Source organism: Herpailurus yagouaroundi, unplaced genomic scaffold (genome assembly GCF_014898765.1).
Source record: "Herpailurus yagouaroundi ecotype Mexico unplaced genomic scaffold, PumYag 195, whole genome shotgun sequence".
NCBI classification, from domain to species: domain Eukaryota; kingdom Metazoa; phylum Chordata; class Mammalia; order Carnivora; family Felidae; genus Herpailurus; species Herpailurus yagouaroundi.
In genome coordinates this window covers 693,174-712,474 of record NW_024412426.1, presented here as the reverse complement: position 1 = coordinate 712,474, position 19,301 = coordinate 693,174, and positions in this window count along the sequence as shown.

Here is a 19,301-nt window from a genome sequence, read left to right as displayed (position 1 = left end):
AGAGTCTGAATCTATTCATGAACTCTTTCATTAGCTTTAAGTGCTCACACAGAATATTGTGCATAAGGGCAAGAGAACTGTGAAAGTTTTCTTGAAATGCAGACATATGGAATCTGTTAAAACCAAAGAGCAGCGGAATTGAGACAAACCCTATAAGAATTCAGACCCCAAGCCCTGGTGAAGGTAAGGTTCTAACACTGCCCTCAAATAATGTTAAGCCTACGATAAACCAAATCTAATGAAAGCAACAACCAAGCCCTGATTCAGCTCAACTACAAACTAGATCATCTCAAACCCACAAACCAGAAGCCTGACAGAAAAAACGGGAGGTCCTATTTCTGGAGTAAATATTATTTACTTCAGCTTCCGCTGTATTTTTATCCAAGATGTCTGACATTCAATCAAAAACCATGAGGCAAAATGTCAAGGCTGTGAAAGACAAGGAAAGACTTAGGGAATTTCACAGATTGGAAGAGACTAGAAGACATGACAAATAAATGCAATGTGGTATCTGTATTGGATCCGGGAACAGAGTTAGCAGAAAAGCTAGGGAAATCTGAATAAAAATTATAGTTGAATGAATAGTATTGTATTAATGTTAACGTCTTAGTTTTGAACTGTGTGGTTACGTAAGATGTTAACATTAGGGGAATCTGGGGGAAGAGTATCCTTCAATTCTCTACACTATCATTGCAACTCTTCTATAAGTTTTAAATCATTTCAAAATTTAAACAAAAAATTATGAGATGCATAGAAAGCAAGAAGATATGACCTATTATCAAGAGAGTAAAGAGTCAACAGAAATAGTCACAGAGATGGTCCAGATATTGAAATTATGAAAGGAACTTTAAAATAACTATGGTTAATGTTACACAATTTTGTAGATAACATGAGAATACAGAAAGGAAAATTCAGCAGAGGCATTTCTATTTTCTATTAACAAAAAAACCTAAATGGAAAAGCTAAGAATGAAAAGTATAATGGATGAAAAGAATTATTTTCCTTGGTGGGTTATTAACAAACCAAACCAGAGAAAGGAATCAGTGAACTTAATGGAAGGTCAGTAGAAATTATCCAAAGAAAAACATAAACAGAAAAAAAGAGTGTTTTTTTTTGTTTTTTTTTTTTTAAAGAACAGAGGATCTGAGCGATGTGGCACATTATTAAGTGAACTAACATTTGTGTAATTGGAACCCCAGGAGGAAAAGAGAGGAAGAACAAGGAAAAAGAAATGTTTGAAGAGACTGGAAAATTTCCAAAATGGATGGAAGACAAAACCCCACAGTTATGAGTTCAGCAAACCTAAGCAGAATAAGCGCAAAGGAAACCACATTTAGAGACATTTTTGAAAGCAGACAGAAAATAAAAAGACACATCACATACAGAAGACAAAATAAGAATGACAGCTATTCTCTCATCTGAAATCATGCAGGCTAGAAGATGATGGAATAATATTTGTAGAGCACTGACAGAGAGACAGGACAAGACAAAACAAACCTAGAGTTCCATACCCACAGAATATATCCTTGAAAAATATAGGTAAAAGAAAGACAAGTTCCGGGGAGACTGGGAGGCTCCATCGGTTAAGCGGCTGACTTTGGCTCAGGTCATGATCTCACAGGTTGTGAGTTTGAGCCCCACGTTGGGCTCTGTGCTGACAGCTCAGAGCCTGGAGCCTGCTTCGGATTCTGTGTCTCCCTCTCTCTGCCCCTCTTCCATTCGCATTCTCTCTCTCTCTCGCTCTCTCTCTCGCGCTCTCTCTCTCTCTCTCAAAAATAAATAAACATTAAACAAATTAAAAAACAAAAAAGAAAGACAAGTTCCAACAAACAAATGCTTCATTTGCTTCGGAAGATATGCACGATGAGACATAACGAATAAAGCTCTTCAAGCTGAAAGAAATGACACTAGACAAAAACCTCATTCTGCAGGAAGAAATGAAGAACGCTAAAAATGGCAAATATGACAGGAACTCATATAGTTGGATGTTTAAAGTAAAAATTATTGCCATATACTGTGGGATTTGAATCTATGTAAAAGTAAAATATAGGGCAAAAGCAGCCCAAAAGGCAGAGAGATGGTAATCAATCGTGAGTATATTGTTCCAAGGCTTTTACAATGTTTAACAAGTAGTAGAATATTTAAGTAGAATATTTCGGATACAGGGGTGCCTGGGTGGCTCAGTGGGTTGAGCATCCGATCTGGATTTCAGCTCAGGTCATGAGCTCATGGTTTGTGAGAATGAGCCCCAGGTTGGGCCCTGAGCTGACAGTGCTGAGCCTGCTTGGGATTCTCTCTCTCTCTCTCTCTCTCTCTCTCTCTCTCTCCCTCTCTCTCTGTCTTTCCCTCCCTCTCTGGCCCCCCCTTGCTCTTGCTCTCTCTCTCTCAAAATAAATAAATAAACTTAGAAAAATAGGAATGTCTCTGATACCTCAAAAATACATATTGTCATCTCTTGTGAAACCATGCATACCCATACAAATAATACACATGATGAAAAAGTTAACACGGGCAGACCCTGGAGACACGGCACATTCGGTTCCAGACGATTGCAATAAAGTAAATATCGAAGTAGAGAGTCAAATGACTTTTCTGTTTTCCCAGTGCCTATAAAAGTTATGTTTACATTATACGGTAGACTAGTAAGTGCGAAATAGCATTATGCGTGAGAAAAATACGCACAGCGTAATTAACAAATACCTTCTTGCTAAAAAGTTCTCACCATCATATGAGCTTTCAGTGAGCCGTCATCGCTGATCACAGATCACCACCACAATAACGACAACGCTGGAAATATTGTGGGAATTGCCAAAATGTGACCCAGGCACAAAAGTGAGCAAATGGTGTCGGAAAAATGGTGCCAATAGACTGGCTTGACACAGGGTTGCCAGAAAGCTTCAATTCGTAAACAACGCAATACCTGGGAAGTGTGATTTAAATGAAGCACAATAAAATGAGGCCTCTAGAGGAGATGAACTAGCTCACTAAAATAAATCACTTCATTCACCACACAGCAGATAGCAAACGAAGAATTGAGTAACAAAATGCACACAGGACAAATTTTAAAAACACATACGACTCAGTTACAAACAGATCAATAACTTAATTAAAGTGCCCCAAACACCCCGATTAAAAGGTAGAGATTGCCAGACCAGATAATAAATAAATAAATAAATAAATAAATAAATAAACCAGGGGCGCCTGGGTGGCTCCGTTGGTTGAGCATACAATTTCGGCTCAGGTCACGATCTCACGGTTTGTGAGTTCGAGCCGCGTGTCGGGCTCTGTGCTGACAGCTCGGAGTCTGGAGCCTGCTTCTGATTCTGTGTCTCTTTCTCTCTCTGCCCCTCCCCCACTTGTGTTCTGTCTCTCTCTATCAAAAAGAAATAAATGCAAAAAAAATTAAAAATGAACCATATGCTATTTGTAGGTAGCACAGTAGAACATAAAGTCACAGGTTGAAAGTAAAAATTGGGAAAAAGTAAAGCATTTGTGGTAAGGACTGAGGGCAGCCGTCAGCCAGCAATCAGAGAGGGACCGAGAGTAGCCTTCAGTCCGCTGGCCCCAAACTGAGTCGCTCAGTCCAACAAGATCTCAGTAACTGAGTTCTGCCAGTAACCACATGAGCTTAGAAGTGGATCCTTTCTCAGTCAGGTCTTTAGATGAGAACCCAGCCCTGCCAGTGATAGTCATTGTGACTTTGCGGAGAACTTATCTAAGCCACGCTCAGACTCTTGATCAACATTGTGAATAGTCCATGTGTTCTGTTTTATGTCACTAAGTATGTGGAAATATTTTTATGCAGCAATGGAAAGCAAATACACTATACAAACACTCAACATAGGAATGCTGATGTGGCTATATTAATAACAGACAAAGTAGTTTTCAAGTTGAAGAGAATTACTAGAGACAGAGAAAAAATATTTCCTAAAGATAACAAGGTAAATTTATGGAGTCAATATTTTTTTTTCAAGTTTGTTTACAGATTTCCTGAGATATAAATTTAAGGTATTCAGGATAATGACTTGAAATACATACACTATGAAATGATTACTACAATACATTTAATTAACATTCATCACCTCATATATAGTTTTTTTTTTCCCTTGTGCTGAGAACTTTCAGGATCTACTCTCTTAGCAGCCTTCAAATTAATTTACTGTAAGACACAGCAATCTTAAATGTGTATGCACCTAATAACAAACCTTATAAGCACATAAACCAAGAAATTGACTGAAGTAAATAGAAATAGACAAATACATAATGATAACTAAAAACTTTAACATTATTCTCTCAGTAATTAATTTCACAAGTGAATTAATCAGTAGAGAATTCTATACCCAGCCAAAACATCCTTTAAATATGAATGCAAAATAGGCTTTTTTTAAATGTTTATTTATTTTTGAGTGAGAGAGAGGTGGGGGGAGGGAGGGGCAGAGAGAGAGAGAGAGAGAGGGGGGATAGGAAATCTGAAGAGGGCTCTGACCTGACAGCAGAGAGCCCGATGTGGGACTCAAACTCACGAACTGAGCACTGGGCTGAAGTTGGATGCTCAGATGACTGAGCCACCCAGGTGCCCCCAAAGAGACTTTTTGAAGCAAACAAAAACAAAGAGAAAGCATTGAAAGCAGATTACACTACAAGAAGTGTTAACAGGTTCTTCCATAGAAGGATCATTATAGTAAAGGAAATTTTTTTTTAATTCAAGTATAGGTGACATACATATTACGTTAGTTTCAGATGTCCAACACAGTGATTTGACAAGTCTATGTGTTATGCTATGCTCACCCCAAGTGTAGCTACCTACCATCTGTCACCACACAATGCTATTACAACTGACTATATTCCCTACGCTGTCCCTTTAATCCCCATGACTTACACATTCCCTAACTGGAAGCCTTCCACTCCCCGTTTACCGTTTTTGTCCGTCCCCCAATGCCGTCTGCCTCTGGCCACCATCAGTTTGTTCTCTGTATCGAAGGGAACATTTGGATATGCACAACTAAATGAAGAGTTCCAGAAACAATAAAAAAATAAAGGTAAAGATAAAAGACTGTATTTTCCTTATTTCCATCATTTGAAAAGAAAATTGATAACCAAAAGTAAAAATAAAGTCTTTTTGTAGGTTATATCACATACAGACGAAAACTGTGTGGGAACAAGAAGATGAAAGATTGGAGAGAAAAAAGGGAAGTTGACTGAGGGGGCTCCTGTGCTATATGTTAAAGGTACAGTACTGTTCTAAGATTGAGCGTGATAAGCTTAGGATACGTTATAAACCCTAAGCAACCACTGAAATAATTTTTTGAACATATATGACTGGAAAGGGAGGAGTGGAAACAAAAAGGAATTGCAATAAGTATTCAGCTCAAAATTAGGCAGGAAAAGAGGGGGAGAGTAATAAATAACAGACGCACAAAGAGAAGATGACTAGTAGGACTGCGTTCTTAAATACAATCATCAATATTTGCACTGAATATGAAAGGTCTAAACCCTTCACTGAAGACAGAAATTGTCAGATTGGATAAAAAGAAAAGATGCAAACACACGCGACTTAGAAGATACCTACATGAAATACAAAGATATAGATAGGCTAAGGCACAAATTCTAGTCATAAAATAAAAAAGACCCAGGGATGAAAAGTATAGCATAGGAAATATAGCCAATAACATCGAATAGCTTTGCATGGTGACAGATGCTGACTTACAGTCATCACGGTGACCGTTTCGTGAGGTATAGAATTGTCAGATCCCTATGATGTATACCTGAAACTAACAGAACACTGTAGGTCAACTATATTTTAATAAAAAAGATATATGTGTGTGTGTGTGTGTGTGTGTGTGTGTGTGTGTGTGTGAAAATAAAAGGATGGTAACAGATACACAATGAAAACACTAGTCAAAAGAAAGTTGAAGCAGAGTTCTTAACATAGGTGAATGAATAGTCAGTACTTGCCTCTAGTAGTAATTGTAATGAGATTTGCAACCATCTCAGATAACTGGAAAATGACTCACAGTTAATGTAAGGCTAGGAGAGAGCCCAACGGCGAGTTGGGCGCTCGACCTGTCAGCAGGTGCCCATGAATTTGGGAGTTGGTACCATTTGTTGACAAAGCCATAATAACCTCTCCTCTCTTACCGCTTAGGCAATGGTAACATTTCTTTTCTGATGCTTAACAAAGCATTCAAATTATGCTTTCTCACATCCTTCCATACACACCTATGTATGTTAATTTTTGTTCTTGCTATGATTAGAATTCGCAAGGACCCAAGAGCAATTTGCAAAGGCAGAAAGAACATGAAGCCAGACTGTGTTCAAATCCCAGCCGTACTGTTATTGAACTATGTGAACTTGGACAAATTACTTAGCCCCTCCCCAAACACACTTCCTCCACTGTAAAATGCATTAATAATCCTTATTTCACAAGATTGTTAAGATGAATAAATGAGCTAATTTATGTGAAGGGCATAGAGTATAAGCTCAGTGTGGACCCTGTTGTCCCAATTCCTGTAAGACATGAAGATATTTTGTGCATATCAGGTGATAGGGTTTGGGAGTTGGAGGGGGTCTGGAGCCAAAGGCCTAGAAAGAATTCTTGAGAGGTCTTTGTTGCAAAAAGGTGATTTTATTAAAGCAAGGGGACAGGACCCAGGGGCAGAAAGTGCTGCACTGGGGTTGTGAAGAGTGACTGCTGATATACTGTGGAGTTTGGGGAAGTAAAGACAAAAAGGAGGCCTCCAGAAGGACTTTGATATGCTAAAGAGATGCTAGGGACCTTGCTATTGTCAAGTTAAGGTTGTTTTTCCTCTAGTAAGACATCAACATTAGGAGAGGAGGGGGTTCCTGGAGAAATGTTATCCTCTGTATTTGCCTCCAGTAAATGGGATGCAGGTTATAAAGAAATTAATTTTACCTGCCATTTCCTTCTTGCCTTTGTTCCCCACATCACTGATGAGGGGGAAGGTGATATCAGGGCTCCAGAAAACTGAGTCCATAGGTTTCTGGAGATTAGGCTATTGATAAGATTGGCTTTTTCTTGTAATTTACTAAGACATTTGCAAACTGATGGAGACTCAAGTCTTGCATGAGTGATCTCTATCAATTAACCATTTTTTTTCCCCTTTCTTTGTACTTGAGCAGCCAAGAATGCCTGAGGAATATCACACATATCCCACCTGGGGTTGGGGGTGGTGGTGGGGCTTGTGCTAGCTTGTCCTTGGCCCTCTGTTTGCCTTATGGTCCCTCACCATCTGGGAGTATGATGGAAGCCCAATCTGTCTCTGGGGGCGGGGAGGTGCACTATGGACCTCTTTTCCCAATTGGATATAATGTAGCCTGGATGACTCATATAACTGCTGAATGGGCAAGATCGCCTTCTCCAATTCAGGTTTGGTAGCAAGAGAGTCAAAACTGGGAATTTTCATCTTTGTCTCCTCGGGAGAAAAATGGAAAGTCCTCGCCCTGTGTATTTCAAATGCTCAGCCTGATAAATCTATAGTCGTTACTGAAGGTGTTAGAAACTACAATAGCCATAATGGCTCCTTACAGATTTGGCAGCAAATGTCTGCAATTCTTTAAGAAAGGCAAGGTAGAGTTGGCTTTGAGAGAAAATCTAAGTTCGACTTGCAAATAAAAGTAAAATCTACAAGCATATATTTGTAAAACCTTCATTTGTCCATTCGTTCATTGTCCATCCATCCATCCATCCATCCATCCATCTTCCCTATTCATTTATTTAACAAACCTTTATCAAGGATCAACAAACTGCCAGGTATTAGATCACAAAATCAATGAAATGATATCATTTTCTATTTCTTGGTAACAAATTTTTATTTATGGAAGCCAGTAAGAAGTTCTTTATAGATGGTCAACCAAATTCCTTGTCCTTGTCCTCCAGAATGTAAGTTCTTCATTTTTGATTTAGACTGGCTATGAAACCTGTAAGCCTCGGATGGGACAGGAACCAAGGCCAAGGTTAAACCCCCTGCTTTCAGAAGATGGATCACAGCTGATGAATGAATTAGTTTTGGAAATGTTTTCAGCAGGTGATCTGCTTGACTCATTAGGGAAACTGTCTGGTTCATTAGCTGATATACCTGGTTCAGCGGATAATACATCTGATTAAACAGTGAAACATGATTTCTTTTAAAAAACAGACCCTTCCCTCCCCCCCACTAACCTTTATCCCCTACAGTAGTGGGAGATGTAACTGGTCAGAGCAACTTTGTTTACTTCTGTTCTCCTCTTCCCCCCACCCCTTAATACCTTATTGCCTATCAGTGTATCCTGAGGGACCACAGGCAAGTGGGAGACAAGTTCTACGCTGATGTAGGCAAAAATCTGGCTTGGCTATTTCCGTAAATCACTGTCATCCAGAGTGGTTCTGAATTCTGTCAAAAACAAAAAAAAAAGCCTCAATTTGCAAGGCAGACAGAATGGGGCTCTTTTTACCCTGTTGAGAGTCATAGCCATGAAGTCTTTTTTTGCAAATCAGGGCTCTTTTCAACAATGCTGGGTGTGGGGGACCAAAATAGCAATTCTAAAGTCTCTTCTCTCCACCTCAGCCTCTTTCTACTTGGGGAGGATGGGATCCCTGGAGAAGGTACCGCTGTCTCCTTGCCAATATGCTTGTCACAACCAGGAACAAACAGTCCCTGGAGCCATCCAAGCTCAAGCTCAAAAAATGTGAACAAATTCGAATTGTGATTTTTTTTTTTTTTTTTTAGCAATGGGGAGGGAAAACTAGAAGGCATTAGAATCCCCTGGAGGACTTGTTAAAACATGGATTTCTGGGTCAAATCGCATCCTGGTAAATATTTAACGACCTGCTCTCTTTGGAAGAAAAGATGTGATTTGCACTTGCCAATTTCTGTGGTGTAAATACTCCCGCAATAGTCAATTTCCAGCTACGTCCAAATTGGGAAGAGATGCGGAGCTCATACTAGCCAGCTCCAGCACCAGGAAGGGGAGCCCCACCTTCACGGTTTCTGATTTAGCAGGTCAATGGAGGGCCTGAGAATTTGTACTTCCAACAGGTTCCCGGGGGGTGGTGCAATTGGCGCTAGTCCAGAGTTATTAGGTGTCAGGTATCATGGGAATTTCCTTGGACTTTGGAGACCTTGCCACTTTCCAAATACCCTCTCTTAGGACCTCATCTTCTTTTCCCCCTTATATCCTGAAGGGACCTGGAAAGAACCCTTAACCACCGCATGGTCTCTGGGCTGTCATGTTTGGGAAAGTGAAATATACCAGTTTTCCAAAAGGAAGCCACATATGCTGCCCTCTTTTGTTTGCACCCCTCCTTTTTCATAACGTGAATGTAAGGAACCAGGTCTTTGTCATTATTATGGTCCCTGTCTAGCCCAGCGCCAGTCAACAGTCACTGAACGGAAATGAGCATGGTATACTGGCTTGCACGTGAAATACAGATCTCAGGGTTTCCATCACTCTTCCGATCTTTATTTGCCTGTCCGTCTATCAAGTTCATTCACTTGTGCAATGGATATTTGAATCCGTACTATGCGCCAGTCACGGGATCCTGGAAATGTAATAGTGAATGCGATAGGCACAATATCTGACCTATGGAGCTGAGATAGGGAAGACAAATATTAAATATAAATTAGATTTGCAATGAGTGCTTCAAAGAGAAATCCCAGGATGCATGAGGGCATCCAATAGGGTAAGGAGTCAAGAAAGGACATTCTGAGGAAAGGTCAAATTGAATCCCGAAGTATGGGTAAGAGTTTCCCAACGCAAGGAGATGGTAGCAGCAGGTATGTGGCAGGAGTATGTATTCCAGGGAAGCAGGAGCACAGGGAAGGGAAGTGTGGCAGGAGAGAAGGCTGGAAAGAGAGGTGGGTTCTAAATGTTATCTTCATAACAAGGGGTACCCTGGAAGGATCACAAGCAGAGGAGTGCAAGCTCCCATCTGGCCCAAGAAAACGTTGCCTTTGGAGGTGGTGCGGCCCACGTGTTCTTGGGTGTGTTGTTTCTGAATCACAAACCCAGACAATATGTCCCATTACGCAAGGTTCTGGCTGAGCTTGTTCCGAGTTCTCTTTAGGGCAGCCATACCATTCTCAGTCATCCTCTGGTTGTGCTACTCTTATCATCCGATGAAACCAAACTGCTCAACGTCAAGGATGCGATCTTTATTCTTTCTGTTGTCCCCTTGTGCCTATAGTGGTGCTGGGTGCTCCCTGGGTCACTCGTGAAGAGTCACTGGTACCAAGAAGATCACTTGACTTACTACTAAAAGGATATCAGGCTTCCAGTCAAATTCTCATTTACCAGCTTGGAGAAATAAATGGAAGTTGCCATCTTGACCCCTCCAGCCAACTTAGTCTTTAAGTTTCAGCAAGTGTTATGCCCAGAATTCGTGATCCCCAAAGACCACTAGGGAGCCGAGTCTGATGCAAAAGCAAAGAGCCTTTATTCGAGCTAGCTCGAGCTCAATCCCCTACCTGCACCGACGCAGCGGTGAGATACCAGGGAAAGAGAGCGAGTTTCAAAAGGACAAAGGTTTTATTGGGGCCTGGGGGCAGTTGGTGAGGTAATGGCTGTGGCCTCAGCCGATTGGCTGGGGAAGGGTCCGAGTCCTGTCAGGCAGGTGAGCGGGAGGTTACTCAAGGGGAGGAGGCGTGGTCAAGGTGAAGGACACAGAACAAGATGGAGTCGACCCGGAGTAGGCCCGCCCGTTCACAAGTACCTTTAGCCTAGGTGATTGATTAACTAAACCTTTCTTTGTATGTCTACAGATCATGCATTGTTTCCTAGAAAGACCTGGAACCAAACCCTCTTGCACGACTTTCCCCCACCCCAAAGAGCACAATACAGACCTCCTAGCACTATGTCTACAGCCAGCACACTTGAGTCTACACACAATCAAAAGTGTTGCAGATCACTGTGTTCCCCTTTTCCTGATTAAATGCTCTAAAGTTCCTTTAAAAATCTTTGGGCCAGGCAGTAACCTGGTTTTCTGCCTTCTCCCCAGGTAGCTGGCCTCCTGAATAAAGCTTATATTCCGTTCCAATCAAGCTAATCTCTTGAGTATTGGCTTTTTGAGCGATGAGCAGCTGAACTTGAGTTTTTCAGCGACAAAATCACACGCGTTCTTTAAAGTGTTTGTGAAAGAACCGACTAAGATACCACAGGCAAAAGTTCTAGAACGCTGTGCATGCGTAAGATGGCATAATTAACGACAGGTAAAGTGGTTCGGGACAATGGGCCCAGTCTTCACCCAACACAGCCCTCTTATTTACCTTCCTGTTCAAATTACCCACCCCCAAGCTGCCCATTTGGACTTTTGGGCTTATTTCAGACTTGGCAGTCTTTCCGGGTGACAGGGTGAGGCTATGGCCAGGACCAGGGAGCCCGGGAAAACCGTGTGTTCCTCTTACAACCTGCATTTGGCTCTCTCTGATATCTAAGGTGCCATCTTGTCAACACATTTCTTCATAGGTTCATGTGGTGACTTTATTGTTTCTTGGGGGAGAAGCAGGGCACTGTGGCTTTAGGGAAGTAACTTTGATTAGTTAATTTACTTTTTAATGTTTATTTATTTTTGAGCATGAGCGGCGGAGGGTCAGGGAGAGAGGGGGACAGAGGACCTGAAGCGGGCTCTTTTGCTGATAACAGAGAGCCCAATGCGGGGCTCGACCTGGAGAACCGTGAGATCATGACCTGAGCCGAATATGGATGCTCAACCAACTGAGCTCCCCAGGCACCCCAGGGAAGTAACTTTCAAAGGACAGTTCATGGACCACCCACATCAAAACGACCCAGGCGTTTATTAAACCTGCAAATGTGTGGGCCTTACCCCAGCTCTACAAAATCACACCTTCTGAAAAATCAAAGTTCTCAGCTCTGCCGTGGTCTATAGAAAGCCATGCTTTCAACTCACCCACAAAGACATGAGCACAACTTGACCTCAGTCGCCTCATCAATACTTTTGATTATGGATTATATTTTATATGAATCTCTTCCCCAGATAGGGGCCGTGAGGGTTAAACAAGGGGAAGTATATGCAGTGCTTAAAACAGCTCTTGGCACCTAGAAAGCCCTTGATAAATGGTCACGTTTATTATGTCACCCTGACCTCTCAGCAGCCCTGTGCGTGGGTGGACAGGAAGCTGATATCTACAAAAGCAAAATGAGTTACCAGAGGTCACATAGCTAATTAGCAGCCCGGCAGGAGTAACACCCAGAATGCCTAACTCCTAAGCCAGCACGGTTTCCCCCACACCAAGCTGCCTCTTTTAAGCCCTGATTTTCCCTAAATGCTTCTCTTCCAAGTACCTGTCTCCAGGTGGCTGGGCAAAGCGCTCCATGGCTTCCTTTCATTAGCAATTTATCAGGATGTTGCTTTGTATCTTGCAAACAGATAACCAGCCGGAGCTCAGTTGACCTCTAGAATCCCTTCAGATATAACTCAGTTTGCATTATCTGACAGGTAGCCCATCTTCTAGCATTTAGGTAAATTGCACAGCCTCCACACCTGACCTCCACGACCTGCCCCCAGGGCTCTGGATCTTTTGCCTTTCTCCCCACCCACCCCCTCCCCTCCTTCCCTTTGACAAGCACACCCTGACACTTTTGCTCAGGGATGCTCTACTCGTGTTGATGCTGACTTAATGCTAAGCACGCAAGAATACAAAGCCCAACCACTCCCCTCCCAGATGCCAGCCCTGCCTTTTGGAGACCGGGGGAGATTTAATTTAGATAGAGATGATTTTTTTTTGCGATATGGATGTCCCAGCCTACCCTTGAGGAACAAACAAGGCAAGAGCCTCTTGGAGCCAGACGCTGGAACACAGCAACATAGTCCCCACATCCCAGAATCCTGCTGTCGCCTTTCTCTGTCTCTCGCAAAGATTTAAGGGGTATCTGTGTTGAGACACCCTCCAGCTTTCTTAAGATACTCTTGGTAGAGGGGAGGGGACAGGCATTTGGTTTCCATGGGTCCAGGTAACCTTTTGTTGTTGAGTCAGGTATTTGCTCCCTTAGAGACTGGGCCTCTCCGTGACTGCCCCCTTCACACACATGCTTCCCTTCTCCTTCCCCCCTGCAACCCAGACATAAGCAACTAGGATTGGAAAATCTTTGCCGCCTCTAACGTGCTGTGGTTCTCAAGCTTGGTCATTCTTAGCTGTCCTCAGGCATTGGGCCAGGTACAGCTGGCATCCTTGAGATGCTTACAGCACAGGTCCTCACGCTTTTTCCATTCCTGACACCCTCAAAGTCTTGGTAAGTTTTTCCACAGTATCCATAGGCCAAAAGAAATACCTACCAGATCGACTTATTGTGTAGTTGGAGCCAAAGAACTTAATGAGGATTTATGTCCCAGCCATTAGCAGCCATTTGAAAAAAAAAATATACACCTAAATTGAAAGACAAATAACATTTGTTAGTGTATTCTTGAATAATAACAATTACTTAACGCACGGAACGTGTGTGCCTGATGGGCAGTGCACAACTTCTGAAACGGTAAATCAGACCGGACACCGTCTGCCTCATTTCCTACTTTTTCTTGACCCTTCGCGTGGCATTTGCTCCTTTTCCCCAGCGACTGCGAATAATCTAGCTTTGTACACCGTGATGTCACCGAAAGCAAGGGTGTCGAATCCAGTGTTGCAACTGAACAGCACCTGAAGCTGTTATTTTAGGGTCTGACAGATGCCAACTATCGCCGAATTTCCCTCGAAAATTGGAACCATCCTCCGGCATCTCTGTGAGTTTACCGCCCAGGGCTCGGGCACAGAGTTTGGGGACTGGGCTCTTCAGTCCCATTTCCTAAACCCCTATCTAAACCTCCTCCTCCCCGCAGCCTTCAGAAAAAAGTCTCAGCGCGCGCCTCACCGAATTACTTGCCCCTCTGACCTCTCAGCAGACTTTGAGGAGCGAGTCATGTCTCTACTTAGAAGAGGTTCTTAGGGCACCCTGGTTTGAGACACTAGAAGAACTTTGCACATCTTCTTTCATTGCCCAGGCGCTGGGACCAAAGAAGCAGCTTATGCTTTGGCAGTTTGGATGCCGATCGTGTCTCCCAAGCGTGTGCACGGCTAGGTTCGGTCGTAAACATGCTGGTGGCAGAGAAACAGACGAGGAGGCCATAGCATAAGGCAAAGCAGGTCAGCTGCCCATGTGATCTGGGTCGCGTGCGTCATTCTTCACGCTTACATTTCCTGTGCGGACTTTCAGTTAGGCATTACGAATACTTTAAGTGGCTGTTGAGCCTGCCATGCCTGGCACTGTGGTAAGACCTTTATATTCATGAATTTATGTTTAGAACGTACCCATCTAGAAGGTACATTCCACTGTCTGTCCATAAAACCGTGAAGCAATCGCGGCTCAGAGCAGTTACACGGAGCGGAAGCAGTGAGGCCGGGCCTCGAACGCCTGTCTTTCTGACCGCAGAGACTGAACTTTCAGCCCTATGCCGCTTCTTTGAAAATGTGATTTGCCCCGCAGGGATGCCACATGACCCAACCGGCGGGGACATCCAGGCATCTTACTTCCGAGTACTTTAAACCCTGACGATCCCCGGGGACACCTGCGTGGCTCAATTGGTTAAGTGACTTCGTCTCAGGTCTGGATCTGGTGGTTTGTGAGTTCCAGCACCGCCCCCCCATCCCCGTTGGGCTCTCTTCTGTCAGCACAAAGCCAGCTTTGGATCCTCTGTCTCCCCCTCTCGCGGTCCCCTCCCCACTCTCTCTCTCTCTCTTTTTTTTTTTTTAATTTTTTTTCAACGTTTTTTATTTATTTTTGGGACAGAGAGAGACAAAGCATGAACGGGGGAGGGGCAGAGAGAGAGGGAGACACAGAATCGGAAACAGGCTCCAGGCTCCGAGCCATCAGCCCAGAGCCTGACGCGGGGCTCGAACTCACGGACCGCGAGATCGTGACCTGGCTGAAGTCGGACGCTCAACCGACTGCGCCACCCAGGCGCCCCCCCCCCCCACTCTCTCTCAAAATGAACTTAAACAAACAAACAAACAAAACTTATGAACCTCAGGCCATGTTGCTATAGACCTGAGACTATTTTCTTCCCTAGCCCCAAAGCAAATGCACCTATTTCCCGTGTACCATCCACTGTATCCTTCTGTTTCCACTAAGCCTGGACCCTTCCCAGTGGTGTAGATGGCTGTTTCCCCCTCGTGTCCATACCCATTCAACCGCAACACTGAGAATTCCTCCTTTCTCTGTTCCCCCCTCACATGGTTACTGGGAGGGATAGAACACCAGTGTCCTTTAAACGAAAAAGGCAAAAGCTATAAAAGAATAAGAAAGGGCATTTGCCTCACATGGAGGATGGATCATTCAGAGGCCATTGCTTGAAGTTATAGAGAATCTATTAGGCCAGGCTCATGGACATTTATTTCTCCCTCTTGCCCAGGCAGGTCCTAGGAACCCCGGTTCTATCTATAAAGCAAATGTCAGGGAAACTAGCTCTCCCCGCCACGTCTGGCCTTTAATGCAGATGGCACCTAATGCCTGGGATTCGTTGTTGGCTTCTGTCTGCATTTTCTCTGAAATTCCCTTTATTGACAACCGAAATGTGCTAAGACTTCAGGAGCGAGGCAAAAGAAAATTCTGGGGAGAATGAGGGGCCAGCACTCCCACACAGTGGGAGGCAGGCTCAGCCGCCTCTCAGGTTGCCCCAAATCTAATCTGCAATAATCGTCTCCTTTAGCTCAGGGCCCTGCTTGGTTTTATGCTCCTGCTCCCCCTCCCCCACCTCCCGCACCTTTGTCTTCTTCTGTTCTCGCCGCCGTATAATTCACCTTTCCCTGTACTATTGTATTGTTAGACAGTCATGTCACCGCCACCACGATCGAGATAAAGAAAATCTCTATAACAACAAAAAATCCGGGGCACCTGGGTGGCTCAGTCGGTTAAGCGTCAGACTTTGGCTCAGGTCATGATCTCGTGGTTTGTGGGTTTGAGCCCCGCGTAGGGCCCTGTGCTGAGCTCGGAGCCTGGAGCCTGCTTTGGATTCTGTGTCTCCCCCTCTCTCTGTCCCTCCCCTGCTCTCTCTCTCTCTCTCTCTCTCTCTCAAAAATAAACATTAAAAAAAATTTTTTTTTTTAATCCCACAAGGCCCATCTGCAGCCAACCCCTCCCCCACTTCAGGCCCACCAACCACTGATCTGTTTTCTGTCCTTATAGGTTTGCCTTTTCCAGCATATAAAGTCATTCGCATTACATGGGATGCAGCTTTCAAATTCTGACTTCTTTCTCTGAGAGTGATGCAGTTGAAATTCATCCGTGTTCTTGCCCTCATCAGCAGTGTGTTCCTTTTTTTTTTTTTAATGCCAAATAGCAGCCCATTCTATGGGTACAGCCCCTTATATGGATGTACCATGGCTTCTGTTCACCAGTAGAAGGATGTTTGACTTGTCAGAAGTTGGAGGTGATTATGGATAAACCTGCTAATAACGTTCACATGCCGGTCTCTGTGTTAATACGTTTTCACTTCTTTTAAGGTAAATACCTAAAAATGGGACTGCTGGGTCATTTGGTAAGTATATGTCTATTTATTTTTTTTTAAGTATATTTATTCTGAGAGGGAGCACGTGAGCAGGGGAAGGGCAGAGGGAGAGGGGGAGAGAGAATCCCAAGCTGACTCTGAACTGCAAGCGTGGAGGCCAACGTGGGGCTCGAACTCATGAACTGTGAGATCATGACCTGAGCTGAAACCGAGAGTCCGGTGCTTAACTGACTGAGCCCCCCGGGCGCCCCCGGACACGTGTACTTTTGTAAGAAGTTGTAAAACTGTTTTTGCACAATGGCTGCGTCAGTTTGCATTCCCACCAGCCGTGTGTGTGAGTTCCCGTTGCCCTGTGTCCTGACTAGCACTTGAAATTGTCAGTCCTCCCTCCCGTTTCGTACTCCAGTTTTTCGGCAGTTATGGAGTGATATCCCAGTTGTGGTTTTAACTTGCATTTTCTCTAATGACCAATGATGGTAAGCATCTTACTTGCTGATTTGCCATCTGTGCAGATTGTTGGTGAAGAGTCTTTTAAAATCTTTTAATCCATTTTTTTATTGGGTACTTTATTTTCTTATTGAGTCTGGAAAGCTTTGATATGTTCTGGATTCAAAGCCTTTGTGTCTGGCAAATATTTCCTCCTCGTCTGTGGCTTATCTTTTTCATTCCTTTATCAGTGTCGCATGAAGAACAGAAATCTCCCATTTTTATGAGGTCCCATTGATCAATGTTTTCATTTAACAGATCATGCTTTTGATGTCACGTCTAAGGAATCTTTGTTTAACCAAAGGCCACAAAGATTTTGTCCTATGTTTCCTCTCGAAGTTCTAAAGTTTTAAATTATATACTTAAGCCTGTGGCCCTGTCTGAGTTTATGCTTCTTTTCTAACTGGTTGTCTTTTAAATACAGAGAGGCTGAAGGCAGAAAGAGAGATGTGACTTAATCCCTGTAAGGAGCTGGTGTTATGACAGTCAGCTCATCACTGCTTTTAGGAAGCCACTGACGTGCTGGGTGGTTGATGTCTTGGGCTCTGACAGCCGACGCCCTGAGTTTGGATCAGTTTTCCATATCCTAAGTTGTAACACAGGGTAATTGCCCACCTTCCTGATCCTCAGTTAAATGAGTTGTTAATCAGCAAGACAAGATTAGAATCAGGGCTGTAGCTCTATCACAAGGACAGGTTCTGAATGAGGAAGACAAGAACTCTTAGCAGGGGAACCCGCTGGAAACACTCCAGGAAAGGTGGCCAGAGTAGTTTACTACTAAATACTAGAAAAACCAATGAGGTTATAAGATCAAGCCACTTGTATCCCCCATGCTGCATGTGGCCAGCTTTCTGCCTCTCACTACTTTCTCTGGATCCAAGTTAATCTGGACCGTTGGCTCCCGTGGGTCCTTCTGCTCACTTAGATGTGCCAGTGCTTAATCTGCCCTCCACCTTCCTAGGCTGCCCTTCTCTGGCCTTTTGTGTTTAAGGAGTAACTATCAGCTTTTGGCTGGATGCTTTCTTCTGACAAAGACACCCACATCATAATCCAGAAGGGGAGACTTACAAATTCACTGCTCCATCTGATCAAAAACGTTTCCCTTATGTGTCCCCAGCCTCCATGCAAGTCTCTCTCCTAACATCTTCTGGAAGACAAATATCTAAGTATTTAGATGAGAGGCAATGTGACCTGGCCGGGGGAGGGTGGGAGCCTGTGGGTTTGGGACTTGGGTCCAGATCATAATCCTGGCCCTTATTGTGCCGTTTTGTGCAAAGCATTTAACTGTGTAGCCTCAGTTTCCTGATCTTAAAGTGAAGAATATAAAGATCTTTACTTTTTTTTGTGATCCTTAAAGGATATATATAATAAGTGCATGTGAAATGTCTGGTGCATTGTGGCAGCTTTTATAATTATGATGAGGAAGTCTGCTCAGCCTTCCTCAACCACTGTTTCCAGGATTCATAACCTTCATTCGGAGCTACTTTCTCTTTTCAAATCAAAATGCCCCCTGCTGCTGACCCCGCGCTCATTTCTGATGATCACATCCAGTCAATGGCCCCCCAGCTATCAGATAGGAGTTGAGAACATCCTAATGGCTTTTGAATTCTTTGAAAAGTACATACATATGTACAGTGCAATCCACTTCTGAAGAACTTGTAGCAGATCAATTCCCGTAAATACCCTAAACGGCTTGAATCGATTGCCATGTGTGATCTGAAGTTCTGATTAATAGAGGCTTTGTTTAAAAAGGAGAGCATGGCATACCCAGGAATAAACGTAACCAAGGTGGTGGCAACTCGAAGACACTGATGAAAGAAATTGAAGACAACACGAAATAAAAGGAAAGATGTACTGTGCTCATGAATCGGAAAAATGAGTATTGTTAAAATGTCCATACTACCCAAAGCAATCGGCAGATTCAACGCAATTCCTATTGAAATGCCAACGAAATACCAATTGTCGTAGAATGAGACACAGTGATCTTAAAATTTCTGTGGAGCTATAAATGACCCTGAAGAGCCAAAGCAATCTAGAGAAAGAACATAGCTGGAGGTACCATGCTCCTGGTTTCAAACTATGCTACAGAGCTATCATAATCAAAACAGTGTGGTACTGACATGAAAACAGACACATAGATCAATGGAACAGAACAGAGAGCTCGAAAATAAACCCTTGCTTATATGGCCAGTCAACCCATGACAGAGGAGGCAAGAACACACAATGGAGAAAAGCCAGTCTATTAAGTGGTATAAATGCTGTTGATATAAATAAATGCTGCTGGGAAAACTGGACAGCCACATGCACGAAAATGAAACTGGACCAC